Source organism: Podarcis filfolensis (genome assembly GCF_964270895.1).
Source record: "Podarcis filfolensis genome assembly, chromosome: 8".
Classification (NCBI taxonomy): domain Eukaryota; kingdom Metazoa; phylum Chordata; class Lepidosauria; order Squamata; family Lacertidae; genus Podarcis; species Podarcis filfolensis.
In genome coordinates, this window is record NC_139611.1 from 31,167,569 (window position 1) to 31,182,436 (window position 14,868).

General features: G+C 44.2%; 1 protein-coding gene across 1 annotated transcript in view; it reads left to right on the forward strand.

Moving 5' to 3' along the window:
- Nucleotides 1-14,868, forward strand: part of LOC310768260 (protein C19orf12 homolog) — a 230,703-nt gene that overhangs the window by 194,929 nt on the left and 20,906 nt on the right. The window lies entirely within an intron of this gene.

The following is a 14,868-nucleotide window of genomic DNA, read 5'->3' on the forward strand; positions in this document are numbered from 1 at the left end:
ATTCACTTGTTTTGCTTATGTATTAATGTATTGAATTTATATGCTGCCTTGAGCTCAATGGGCATTTCAGGGTCTGAAGCACAAACTTCTTGGAATCCCAGGGCACAAGTCTGAAGGTATGTGGCCCGTTTTGCCACTTAAGGGGAAACAGAAATTGCCACTCGGCTCTGCCATTCCGCCTGCCACTGCGTTGCCTGCCACCTCTGCCATTGGCAGACAAGCAGCCCCAGCACCAATTTATGGTGAGAGCTCTTGTGAGGTCTTGCACTCCATGAGATCTCATGAGATTACAGCAAGATCTTGCCATAAATCAGCGCCAATGCCTGCACTGTTTCTCCACTGGTGGATCACTGCCTTAGGGGCTTCCACCGCCTAAGGAAATACAAATGCTCATAGGGACAACATGGGGGGGGGGAGTAGCAAAGAAGCACATTTAAAGCAATGTTTCTTATACATCTCTAGATTATGCAAATGACTTCTATTCAACCATCAAAGGATCGCATCAGCCTTTGCAGTTGCAACCCAGGTGGAATCTACACACATATTTTTTAAAATGCTGTGGAAAAGCTTTTTTAAAAAACGTTTTGAAAAATACATTGAATTTTGCATAGCTCACGGTCGCCATCTAGTGTCACGTTTGTATATTGCTCTTTATAAAACATTTATTTGCAGCTGTGTAGATGAGTCCCCTCCCTTCATGGATCACTGCCTTGTTGTGGTGAAGGGGCTTGAATAACTCCAAGAAGCTCTGAGCTATGCCATGCATGGCCACCCAAGACGGACAGGTCATAGCTGAGAGTTTAGACTAAATGTGATCCACCTGGAGAAGGAACAAGCAATCTACTCCAGTATTTTGCCAAGAAAACTCCATGGACATTAAAAAGGAGAAGCTTTGAGAAGAAAGAGTTTCCAAGGCATGGTCTGGTTCATTGGGTCATGGAGAGTCGAACACGACTAAGACGACTAAACAACAACAAAGATGAGTCCCCAATGTCACCATCCTGAACCAGTCAAAACCATTTAGCTCTCCAGATCAGCCTTCATCATAACATCATGTGATTCCATATAACCATTTATCAGTGTCTTTCTTTCTTAAGACTTTGACTAATTTTCCTATTCATTAAATGTCTCCCAATATCCTATTTCACCTACCTGCGAAACAGTTCAAGATTAATCACAGTTGCCATACCTAGCCGATTCTCTTTTCATGCGTACAATGGCCACCATAGATTTCAGGGTTTTGGAGTGAACATTCACTACATACAGTTCTGTACTATGAAAGTTTAGGCACAGGCCTTTTCAGTTTAGCTAGGCCATAGGCTAAAAAATAAATAAATTGGAACTATCAAAATGATACAGTTTTATGAAATTATTATTTTCTGCAACATCATTTGTTTTAGTCCTTTAAAATAATAAAATCACCTTGGCAGAAAGGTGGTATATAAATGAATGAATGACTGGATGAATAAATATGCAAATTTAAGAGTATGGTTTTTTACACAGATCTGTCGAAAAACATTCGTATGCTGCAACTATGTCCCAGTGAGCTGCAAAAGAGGAAGAATGCAATGCACCTGGGGGGGAAACATCCATTTCCTGAATGTGCACAGTATTTAGAACATGCATCAAAAGCTTCATGGCGTCTCTGTTTAATTACTGCAGCTCCACGTACCAAGTCCAAGCACTTTAGAAGCTGCAGAAAAGCCCATAATTTGGCCTTAAATTATGAGGCACCAAAAAAAAGGAACTAACTCTGGGATTTAGTGGGCTAGCATCAAAGTAAATCTGATTTTAAAATCCACAGGGGAAGATTGATTGCCTCCCCTTTATCATGTTCACCGCTGCAAGTATTTGTGTAGTAGCGTTAAGCATCTGCTTGTCTGTTGCAAGCAGATGCTGTAAGTAGGATTTGACCTTTCTGTTTTGGAAAATTGCTTGAATGTTTAATGTTAAAATATTAAGTTATCAGAGCAGCTCATCTCTTTGGGAGAAAGGAATGCTCAATTTTACACCATGCGGGTTCTCAAAGTAACCATAAGAAGCATGAATAACTTCGGAGGAGAACAAAGCAAGCCATGTTAATGTGGAGGAAACTCTGGAAGTAAATAACAGCTGTTCAAGGAGACATCTCTTAAATATGTATTAATTAATTTGAAGTGCATCGCTTAAATATGCAAAGAGATTATCTTGCGTTAATTTACATTAAAACACTACAGCACTTGCCAGGTTCGTTATAGTATCCTAAGCTATCACTCCAGCCTACGCAACAGCATTTTGTTGGGTGTTGATTGCTTTCGATTTGCCCTTTTAAAAATGTCAGATAGCTGCCTCTTGTCTGGTAGGATCTGTCCTTATGCACACATTTCAGGCTTGCAAAGTTACTGCAGTTTCTATCTGGAGCAATATGGGCTTAGACTGTAAAGAGAAAGGACCAGGTAAAGGAGAGGTCAGACTTAACACTCCACAGAAAAGGGTCAGAACCACAGGTTTTGTTGACTGAGTAGTCCCCAGTCCTGAACATGTGGTTAAAGGGACCCCCAGATTCCTTATTCTGAATTGATTGTAGCCAGTGTATGAAATCTTGTTCTTTTTTATCCAGGGTGGGGCTTCCATAGCTAGACTTAAGACTACATTTCATTGTCCAGTCTCTGAAAATGGTAGCAGGATAGTCCGTGTTCAGAGAAGTCTTTAGTGTTTGATGTTGTATTGTGTTTTTACTATTTTTTGTTGGAAGCTAGTTGTTGTTTGTTGTTTGTTGTTGTCATCATCGTCATCCCTGTCATCACTTATGAGTGGAAACCTGTTGCAGCAGGATCTTTAAAGTTCTCCCTCTGCTTTGCAATGCAGACTTTACAGCCCAATCCTTTATGTGTCAACTCTGTTGAGCTTAATGGAATTTGTGCCCAAGTAACTGTGTATTCCTATACAGTGTATCTGAAGAAGTGTGCATGCACACGAAAGCTTATACAGTATCCAGAACAAACTTATTTGGTCTCTAAGGTGCTACTGGACAATTTTTATTTATTTATTTAGATTCCTTCCTTCCTTCCTTCCTTCCTTCCTTCCTTCCTTCCTTCCTTCCTTCCTATACAGCATTAGGCATATCTGCACCTGAAGGCAAAGCAGTGGTAGAAATGAGGAATATTCTTGTTTCAATCATTAATGGTCCACAATTGGACATTTCCATGTATCAGAATTTACTTATGCGCCCACAATAATTGCATTATTCTATTTTAGTCATCTCATTCTGAAATTGCTTTTCTATTGAGCTTTTCAGGATCTCTAACGGCACAGCTCACTTGAATCTGGGGGACTCAGGTAAGGATTATGGTGGTGATGTCACCCTTTGCGTTAGGCAGAGGCTAGATCCTTGTACAGTGGTACCTCGGGTTATATATGCTTCAGGTTACAGACTCCGCTAACCCAGAAATATTACCTCGGGTTAAGAACTTTGCTTCAGGATGAGAACAGAAATCGTGCAGCGGCGGCACAGCGGCAGCAGGAGGCCCCATTAGCTAAAGTGGTGCTTCAGGTTAATAACAGTTTCAGGTTAAGAACAGACCTCCGGAACCAATTAAGTACTTAACCCGAGGTACCACTGTATTCAACATGACCCCTTCTCTCCTGGACTAAGACAACAGCACTGAGATGTGGGGTTCTTAATATTAACTGCTTCATTATCTTGGCCTTTTCAAGCATACTGTCCTCGGTTTCTTAACCTTATTGCCACATTAGTCATGAGGACTAGAAACCTAAGAGATGAAAGTTTCAGGACTGCAGGTTTCTGAGCTGCAATAAAATGACAGAAGGGGCAGCCTTCATTTGTCCTGTAGTTTGTGTATTGCCACTGAGGATTTGCAGATGCAGAATGCAGTTTTTTTGCCAGTATATTGATGGTTACTTCTTTTAATTGGAAGCAACAGATAACTATTTCTAGTAAGACCTGACTTTAAAGATAATGCAGTCTGTAAAAGATTTGTATGTTGCTAGACTTTGGTGCTGCTGGAGAGAGAAACTACGACATTTTGTAGCACTTTGCATTTTCAACAGTTTATCAAGGTTTGAGAATGCGGATTTCCTTTGGGGGAAATTAGTTCTTAAGTTTACAAAGTGCCCCTGCCATAAATACTCGTAAAAAGGACAATTTGGTAGGTCATGTTTATTTTTAAGCAGGTCAAAGGACATTAGTATGTTCAACTACATAAATCTGTCTGGTACAGTACAGAAATCCACATGCCATGCCTCCATATCTCAAAGGGTTTGCTTCTAGATCTGTAGAAGTGCAAAAATATTGCTACACAAAGACAACTAGAAGGTGTGTGGGTGTTTTCCTCCCATCCAACACTGATACTTGTGTTTATTGATTTAAACCATTTATATACAGTGGTATCTTGGGTTACATACGCTTCAGGTTACATACTAACCCAGAAATAGTACCTCGGGTTAAGAACTTTGCTTCAGGATGAGAACAGAAATCGTGCTCCGGCAGTGCGGCGGCAGCAGGAGGCCCCATTAGCTAAAGTGGTGCTTCAGGTTAAGAACAGTTTCAGGTCAAGAACGGACCTCTGGAACGAATTAAGTACTTAACCCGAGGTACCACTGTACTGCTTAACTACAGTAGTCTTGCCTCTAAGCAGTTTACAGAGTCACCGTAAAGTCACCACCAGGTTTGCACCCAGAAAACTATTTTGAATGCATGAGCCTTCTTGTTGGTGGCTGATATTTGCACTGAAAACTAGAGCTTTCAACCTGGTACATTACATTATAATTTATATGATGATGATGACGACGACGACGACGACGACGACGACGACGACAACAACAACAACAACTATAGTGGATGCAACAGTCAAGGGTCTGCCTCCCACTTTGCTGCTGCTCTCCCTTCATTCACATTCGTGTCTGTTGTCTAGGAAGCAGTCAGGAAGCAAGAGAAGCAGTAACACACATGCCTCTCCACCCCACATGCAAAATAATACTCATTTGCCTTGCCATCTATCTGCTTTGATCTAAAATACAGAACCTGATGGATGCCCTAGGTAAATCAAACGTTTTCCGTCTGCCAAAAGGGTTTTGCAAAAGCTTATTTCATGCCATTACCATTTTTCTGTTTCTAGCAGTAAATCAAAAAAGTATCAGCCCATTCATCCACTTTAAAAAGTAACGCCTTGCCTTTGTGTAATTACCCAGGCCCAGTGGAGACCTCCATACACAGTAAATCTGTTCATTTAAAAGGTTTCACTTTTAAGTACAGCGGTGACATAAATTGGTGGAGAGCAAATTTATTTATTTAATAGGTTTATTCTGTTAACTGGCCTGATAACTGTTAAGACTTCTGCTGCTGCTTCGTATGGCAGGGCTTGTGCTAATGTCTCTGATTTATTTCTGCAGCGGATATTTATGTACGAAGGTCTAACTCCATCTAAGAGTGGTGGAAATTGGTATGTGGTTATGATTTATTCTCATTACTCGCCTATACTTAACTGGTGTTCAGGGGACCTTCATTGTCTCTACAGCAGATTTCTGAGAAATTAAGTAGCTTAACAAGTAGCAAGAAGGGAAGCTGAAGAGAATATGGCTGAATTCAGAGATCATTTTGTTCCATTTCCCCAACTTTTCCTTGCCTTATAATTTCCATGTTTTATGTGATCTTTCACACGACGTAAAAGCCACTTGTGGAAATCTAGTGGAATCCAGCAGATGTCTTAGTGCTCATTTCCATGTTAATTGCTTCCAGGGAAAAATCCTACTGCAACCCCATTAACCTAGAACAGGAATAGGCAACCTAAGGCCCGTGGGCCGGATGCGGCCCAATCGTCTTCTCAATCTGGCCCACGGACAGTCCGGGAATCAGCGTGTTTTTACATGAGTAGAATGTCCCTTTATTTAAAATGCATCTTTGGGTTATTTGTGGGGCTTAGGAATTCGTTCATTCCCCCCCCCCAACAAAATATAGTCCGGCCCACCACATGATCTGAGGGACAGTGGACCGGCCCACAGCTGAAAAAGTTTGCTGACACCTGACCTAGAAAATTGTGGGAGCTTTCCGGTTTTATTTAATTTTTGCTGTTTTTGTGGATCATGCCGTGAGATGAAACCTGGGGCTGTACAGTTATTTCCTGATATTGTCCGAATTGTCGGGGAAACAAAACACTTGTGAGGAAAGGGTGGCGACACATCCAACGTTTTCTGGGTTTGCATCACACCACGAACACTGGTTTGAAGGAAACTTAGTGCAACATGGTATATTGGTCAGAAACCCACAGTTCCATGACATGACAGGAATGTTAAAAACTGGGACAGAAGTGCTAGTGTTATATCTGGGAACACAAATGCACCAAGAGGTGTGAGGCTGTTCCCTCCAAGGACCGGACTGCCCAGTAATCAGAGGTGGGTGGAGGGAGAGAACCATTTTTTTCATGGTTGCTGCATCACTGCCAGATTTATTGGACAGCTTTCTTCCTCTTCCGCTTCCTTTATGTTGCTGTGAGTAGCACTGTACTCAGCACTGCTCTGGAAATCTTAAGAAACCAAAATGCACCAGTGCAGGTTTGAAAACAGTGGTTAGATTCAGGCTAAGGAGGAGGCATTGAAGCTCCTTGCTAGAGCATGCACTTGGCTGCAAAAGATCTTCGATTCAGTCTTTCATATTTCCATGTAGGGCTGAGACTCATGCCTGAATCCCTGGAGAGAAGTTGTCAGTGTTATACCCAGGATGGGGAACCTGTGGGCCTCTGGACAATGTTGGACCCCCAGCTCCCATCAGCCCCAGCCAGTGCAGCTGGCGGTCAGGGATGATGGGAACTGTAGTCCAGTAAACATCTTTGGAGGTCGACAGGTCAACTGCCACTGCTGCAGACAATCCTTGCCTTAGAGAAACCAATGACCTGGTTTGGAATCAGGAAGCTTTTCTGTGCTACTGTGCCTGCAGAATTAAGCCTGGGCTTAAATTAAGCCCTGCTTCTTCATTCGTATACAGCGGGAGCTCGGTTTTTGAACGTAATCCATTCTGGAAGACCGTTCGACTCCCAAAACATTCGGAAACCAAAGCATGCATTTCCGGAAGCATTTACTTAGGGAAAACTCGATACGGAAGCCACGTGGCACCTTCGACTTCCGAAAAGCGTTCAAAAACTGAAGCAGTTACTTCCGGGTTTTCGGCATTCAAAAACCGAAACGTTTGAGTTCCGAGACGCTCGAAAACTGAGGTTCCACTGTAACAGAACAAGGAAAAGGCCTGCTGAATACGCAAAACCATATTAATGTAAAGCCTAATATGGGTAGTCTGAAATCAACTATAATTCTGTGACATGCCTCTCCCCGTCCCCGTCCCCGCCCCCACCCCCCCTTTCCCTTTACCCAGTCAAAGAAAATGTTAGGGAAATATAATCAGCAGTGAAACAATTAAAATAATTGTCTTTCGCAAAGAGGGTTCTGCACAATATTTTTATAAATTGAAGTCGGATGTGTGGTTGTGTTTTTTTTAGGGATATATATGTATGTTTGTCATGCTCACAAGCCATCTCATTCCTCCCCCCGCCCTTTCTTCTTAAATCCTATTTGTAAATCTCAAGGGTGTCAGTTCTAAAGCAAGACAGGCCCAGCTGGCAGAAACTTGCAAGTGAAAGGCTGAATTTTTTAGCAGCTCCGAAGTTATTTTTAGAAAACATCTTTAGCTTTCCAATAAATTAAGATTGAAAGGCAGCGTCTTAATAAAAACAGAACAAGGAGGAACAATACCAGAGCAATCAAGCGGCGAGCTAAAAATATTGTGCTCAGGGACGGTGTGGAGCTGTTCTCCTCCTTTCCCATAATCCCTTGACACTTTTACTCTTGGTTTTAGCATCACTGTCCGCAGGTTTCTTCACTTTCTCCCATGAATATTAAGTCCAGAAATTTGTTCTTTGTGAGAAGAGTACTTGGGTATCTGTAGAGTAGGGCTGCCACCCAAATGAAGAAAAGTTTATAATTGATGAATCGTTTAAATGGGCATAAAGAATATGGGAGATGGGAAAACCTGTGGAAGAGCATATGGGTCCCCACCTACAGTTCAAAGTTGCAGTAGTCCAGTTGGAGTGCTGGACTAGAACCTGGGAAACCAGGGTTCGAATCCCCCACTCAACCACAAAGCTCACTAGCCACTGTCTCTCAGCCTATCCTACCTCACAAGGCTGTTGAGAGGATAAAAGAAGCATATGTGTTTGAGCTGCTTGGAGTGGGACATACATATCATAGTAAATAAGAATCATAATCTTATACCCCTCAGTCAGAACTAGGCCTTAGGTAAGCTACTGTTCTTTCAAAGTCAAAGGCCTTTGAGAGGAAGAATCAGTGTTTTTTTTATGGGGGGGACGCATACCCCTAAACATTTTGTGAATCTAAGTTTGGCCTCACTGAAGGGCAGTATTTCAATATGAATAGGAAAATGAGAGTACCTCAAAACATTTTTTTTTAGGGGGGGAGCACTGGGAAGAATAATGTATGTAAAGTGCTTTGAACGCTTAAACATGCTATAACTATATATAATTGCTTTAATTTTTAGAAAACTCCAAAACAAATGCTGTGTAGACTAATAAATACAGATCTCCTCCTTTTCCAGATAACATGTGTCATGTCAGATATGGGTATTTGTTCACTGAAGTTGATTTCCCCTAATTTAAAGCACAGGGTAACGTGGCAAAAATGGCTTATTAAGAACGCTACCTCTGTGAGATTTCATGAGCTATAGCACACCCTAGTGATATCAAGAAATTAGAAAACAGAACCAGGTGGTTTAGGTGCCTCACAGAAGCTGACACACTAAGGAGTTATTGTGAGCTGGCAAAATTCCTTTGAGCACCTTGGGGAAATGTGTTTGATTTCCATTTTTAAAAAGGGGGTGGGCATTGTAAGAGCTGTAAAATTGTTGCAGCACAGCTGCATTCATCTCATCATCGGATACTGCAAGGAAAGGGGAACCCAAAATGTCAGTTTGTGGGCCCACTCTACCACAAACAGGATCGCAAAACAGGCCTGAAAGGTCACATAATAATAGTCACAGTTGTCATATCCATATTAACTCATGTTGTTTTTTTAAAAAAAGTATGGAATATTTAGGTACATTTTCAAAGTGGTTGTTTGCCTCACCTGTTGCCCTCTAAAATCCCAAAGTGGCATCCTTACCACTTCATTGGTTCAGTGCTTGCAGCCTAAATGGCTGGATGCTGGGGGGGGGGGGCAACAGCAGGGGAACCCCCAAGGGATAAAGGCTCAGAGCCCGGGTGGGGATTGGTGCTGAGACAGTGTTGAGTGGTCCCGTAGGATATCCCCAATGCATTCTCCCTTCCTATTCCAGTGACTGACTGCAATATTTTGAATTGGGAAAGAGACAAAAAATCTTTCCTGCAATCATAATGGAAGGACCTGTTTTGTGTGTTTATGCAAATAAAGTTTGCCATCGTGTCGGGTATTTATTTAAATGCCATGCAATTCTTCCCCTCCACATAGGCAGACAACCCTAAGGGGGGCAGCGGCGGGGGAAGGAGCTTCACCCCGAACAAAACAAACCAAATTGTTCCTAAGAACAATTTCGTTTCAAATCCACAGAACAATATTTCATTCATCCTTAATTATCTCCCCACTGGTAAGAGAAGCATCGCAGACTCCTTTTGTTCTCCTGATTTTGCATGCAGTGTGATTAGGTAGCAGATTTATTTATTTTTTGTTTTAGTTATATATATAGATGCCAGCGTACTACCAGCCCTTACACATGTGGGGTTTGGCCTCATTGTTTGGTAGAGCAACAAGCAAGAGGAACACGCGTCCTGCCAAATTTCGCAGCCCCCCAAGGTGCACAAGTTCCAGGCTCCCTTTTCACTGCAATCCCCTCCCGTGCACTGCTTTGCTACTGGAACGGCGACCCCATTGTCTTCCGCCGCATTATTGTGAAGCGGCTTTTCTCTCCTGCTGTTTGTCCCCTGTAATCCGTTCGGTTGCTGCCGCCATCCTGAGAATCTCCGCTTGAAAGGAATCACTTAGTGCTCACAGATGCTTCTCTTGAACCTGCTGGCAAGGATGCAGGCGTTGACTAAAGTACCAGGCCTGTGATCCTACTGATGGGGAAGAAGGGGCAGAGTGAGACAGCAAAAAAATGAAATAAAATAAACGCCGCGAATCTCTCTTTGGTGGAGTTTATAATTTGTTGCTTTCATGGTGCTCTGTTCTCTGCGCTTGTACTCAACGTTATCTGCTCTCCCCTGTGGATTTCTCTACAAAGCATGATGGGAATGTTAGCATGGGAAAGGAAAATTAATACTGGCTGGCAATGTTTGCCTAGCGCACATGCAAGGCAGATCACACAGCCACAAGCAAAGGGAGACATCTACCGTTTGAGAGATAGTAAAGGAGGCACATGGCAGCACTGCAGGCTTGGTAGGCAATTTGTCCAATGCTGAATACCACGTTTGAGAATTCTGTCGTAAGACAGGCTTTGTATAAAAGTGAGAAAGTTTGCAGAGGCAATCGTGGTTGGGAAAGCAAAATCTGTGAGGAAGAAGCTGAAATAACGGGGGTGGAGAAGGGGTTGTTGATGGATGGCTTAACCATAGCAAAGGATCTGAGACAAGCTGTTCTCTGAAGTTCTGCATGCAGGGAGTTTTTCATGGGGGAAATCATGCAAAATGTGATATCCTACCTACACCCCGGGATTGGTAGGGCAGAAAGCAGGGAGACTGACAGTAGAGGGCACCAGAGCCAATGACCAGCGGAGCCAACTCATTCCGACTTTGTCCCATCTGCCTTCTCCCTGCTGAGCTCCACAAGGGGAATACTGAGATGAGGAAGGTGATGGGCAGTGCCATCCCCCACTGGACTGAGTGGAAGTAGGCAGGCAGACTGGGTGGGGGCTGGCTGAAGACAGAGTGTGGTTGGGTTGGTGGGGCATTGCCCCATTTGCCCTAATGAACCAGTCTCCGATGGCTGTATCCCATCATTCTGCTGCACTTGGCTGGCCCAACATTTTGCTGCCTGTTCCATGTAAAAAAGGGGGGGAACTGAATCTCACGTCAGCACAAGAAATGGGGCAGGTTCTTCAACTGCACTTGAGGGCTGTTACCATTTGCTTTGGCGCCAGTGTGCTCCCACTGCTGGTGATTGAAGCCTAGTGCACATGCCATTAGCCACAGTCCATATCTATCCTGCAGTTTCTTGAGAAACCAGTCTTCCTCCAGTTGAAAAACGTAAGCCATACTCACTGTGCAGTTAAGCTGAGCAGGGCACATGTGAGACAGTCATTGCACATGTTGCAGGGGGAAGCTGCAGTCACACATAAACCAAACAGGTAATGCACATCCGATGAAGATATCCCCACCCCTCCAGTGATGTGCAAATATGACTTGAAATGCAGCTGGGAAGGTCAGACAACCTTGCTAGGGTTTAAGTCGCTAATGTGTACGTAGCCAATTTATTTTAATTTTTTTGTTTATTTGAATATTTATGAGCCACACATTCATAAAATATATGCAGGTGGCTTACAATGTAAAATACAATAAAGTTAAAAGCAATCAATAAATATTTATACAAATATAATTTAAAACTTCAGTATCCTGGTAGGTTAGAAAGGGGGGGGGGATAAAAATCCTGAAATTCATATATAGGATGGGATACTTATGCCTTCAAATGCCCCAATCAAGCATGAACCAGGATAGGCAGGCAGTGGATGCAATCCTAAAGCACAAAAGAGGTTCACAGGCATGTACTTTTCTCACCTGCCATCTATCCCTCCACCACTCTTCCTTCTTCCCTCCATCACTCTCCCAGAGCTCATCCATAATGCCACTTAATATGGCTAGGGAGTTTCCTGTACCTCCATTCATTCTCTGTGGTTCATACGATGCTCTCCTCCCTGCTACACTCCCCCCTCCCGCAATCCAGGTTTTCTTATATCAGGGGTAGCCCGAAAATCTTGACTGAGGAGGAAGAAAGTGTGGGAAGGCAGCTTCTTGGAGGAGAGCATCATATGGACAATGAAGGCACAGGAAGTTTCCTATGCTCATTAAACTACACTGGGGGTGATGCCCTAGGGATGCTCTGATGCGGCATCAGAGAGCCAGTGTAGTGTAGTGGTTAAGAGCGGTAGACTCGTAATCTGGGGAACCGGGTTCGGTCTCTGCTCCTCCACATGCAGCTGCTGGGTGACCTTGGGCTAGTCACACTTCTCTGAAGTCTCTCAGCCCCACTCACCTCACAGAGTGTGTGTTGTGGGGGAGGAAGGGAAAGGAGAATGTTAGCCGCTTTGAGACTCCTTCGGGTAGTGATAAAGCGGGATATCAAATCCAAACTCTTCTTCTCTTCAAAGGGAACCTGGCTCTGGGACAGTGAAGTGTAAGAGCACCAAGAGGAAGGAAGACTCCTATCCATTGCCTGTACTTTCCATCACATCCTTGTCGTTCCTTGTCGAGGACAGCTGCATTTGGAGATACAAGTTTCCCATGACCACATGCAGATTGATCTTCAAGTGTCCTTAAGAGAGTTTCTACTAGCCAAACACTGCTGGGCATGTTACAGGGCGAAATTTTAATGCAACCGCCAGATGGGGCTGTTTATGTAATAAAAGCAATTTCAGAGGCAACCTCTCACCTCCTGCTGTTCTGACCCCCCCCCCCAACAAAATTCACCAACATCCTTGGTTTCCTGGTGTGCTCCCCGCCCTCCATTTTTTTGTATGCGAAGTGACCCAACTACATCTGCGGGGGGGGGGGGGGCATCAGGCCAGCAAAGACTCCAGGTCACATCCTGCATAATGGAGCCTGCATTTAAGCAGCAGGAGTTGGACTTGATGACTCCTCAATGTCCCTTCCAACAACTCTCCGGTTCTATTGAAGGAATGAAGGTGAGGACAGGTGACCTCACCTAGGCCTGAAGTCACCCCCCCAAAAAAGCAGGCTCAAAGCTTCTCAAAGCTTTTCAAAATCATTTTCTCAGCAGCTAAGCATCAGAAACATTCCGCTCTGCTCTAACAAAGGTAGAGAACAGTCCATTGTTTCTCAGGTCTTTCTCATGCCTTCTGGCCTTGCTAAAGAACCACATTGCAACTTGCTTTCTGTCCGGGAACCATACCAGAACAAGAGATTGAAACATATCTGAACACTCTGAAACTCCCCCCCCCCTTTCCTGGGAAGGGCACCAAGAGTCCACAATAGTCCCAAGACAGCTTTCTGTACATGCTCAGGAACCTCAACATGGGGCAGGACTCCTGAGGGAGGAGAAAGGGGGAGGGAACTAGAAAGGGGTATATATGCTTGTGCACATGATTGTGAACTCGTGCATGCTTTTTGTGACTTATCACACTTGCTCCTTCTACCAGTTCATGGATGGTAGAAATAAAAGCCTTTTCTCCGAAACTATTCCTTGAGTGTCTGTTGACTTCCACTTCCCTTTCCTGGGCGCAATGTTTTTCCCACCCGAGGGCAAAGCCTCATAAGGCTACATTTCTTGGTCCGTTTGGCCGGGAAAAACAGATTCCCTGAGGATAAGGGATGTGGGTTCACGGCGTCCCTGCGGTGAACAGCTCGGTTCGTGTCAGCAGTTCCAGTGCACATCCTGCCAAGTTCGTGGGAGGAATTGCCACCCGTTCCTGAATAGACACACTGCAAGGACTGGAGAAAAAGCAATGGCCGTGCAGAAAGAAGGTACCTCGAGGAAAAAGGTAAGCTCCACAGGGATAGGTGGGAGCAAAGAGAGTTTGATCAGCTCCACCAGTAGGGCAGTAAAAGGTGCCACTGGTTTTGGTTTTGCCCAAAAAAGCAGCAAAAAGGGTGCTGCTGGGCCCCGGTCGAAGTCTAAGCGCTGCCAGTTGTGGTTGGTTGTTGGTTTTGTGCCCAGAAGAAGCAGTAAAAAAAAAAAAAGGGTGCTCTTGGGCCCCGGTCGAAGTCGTGAAGTGCTGCCAGTTGGTTGTTTGGTTCTGGTAAAAAGGGATTGGGGGAGGTGCATGGGTTTTTCTGAATGTGCGTGTGGGGACACTCCAGTGAACGTTTTGAGTGTGTGAGACGTTGGAAGCAACGTGTGGTCTGTGACTGAGTGAGAGAAATGACGTTAGGAGGAGGGAGTGTCCCAGTATCCCAGTATCAAAAACCTGAAGAAAAAAATAGACTTCAACACTTATGTGAAGTTCCTGACCGTCCCCCATGGCTTAGGAAAAGTAGAACTGTGATTACCCGTGCCATGCCAAACTGTGCCCAGTATGGCAGCAAGTACAAGTTAGAAAAAAAAACCAGCAGTCTTGCCAGACCCTGAAGACAAAGGAGGAATAATTAGCCCCCCTCCACCCTATGCAGCAACTGCACCAGGGCTAAATGAGGTTCCCCCTACCCAACCCCCACACAGAGACTGAGGGAGAAAAGAAAGAGAAGAGGAAAGTGAGAAAGAAGGTGATATGGAGAATGAAGAATTCAGAATTAATTTAGAAAGTGGACAAGATAAACAGCGGACAATACTGATGTTGCAATTGAGGCAGCTAAAACTCCATTTTGATGGCCCCACCCCACTGAGTGTACGACCCCCTGGAGTCATCCGACGCCCAGGACCACAGACCTCCAAGCACCTTAAATCAGAATCCTTCTTTCGAAGAGGACCCGGCCAAAATAATTAGGGGTTTGATTACCCGTGCCATGCCAAACTGTGCCCAGTATGGCAGCAAGTACAAGTTAGGGGAAAAAACCAGCAGTCTTGCCAGACCCAGGAAAAGAAAAGGAGGGAGGAATACTTAGCCCCCCTCCACCCTATGCAGCAACTGCACCAGGGCTAAATGAGGTTCCCCCTACCCAACCCCCAAAGCAAAGAGACTGAGGAAGAAAAGACAGGAGAAAAGAGAAGAGGAAGGTGGTATGGAGA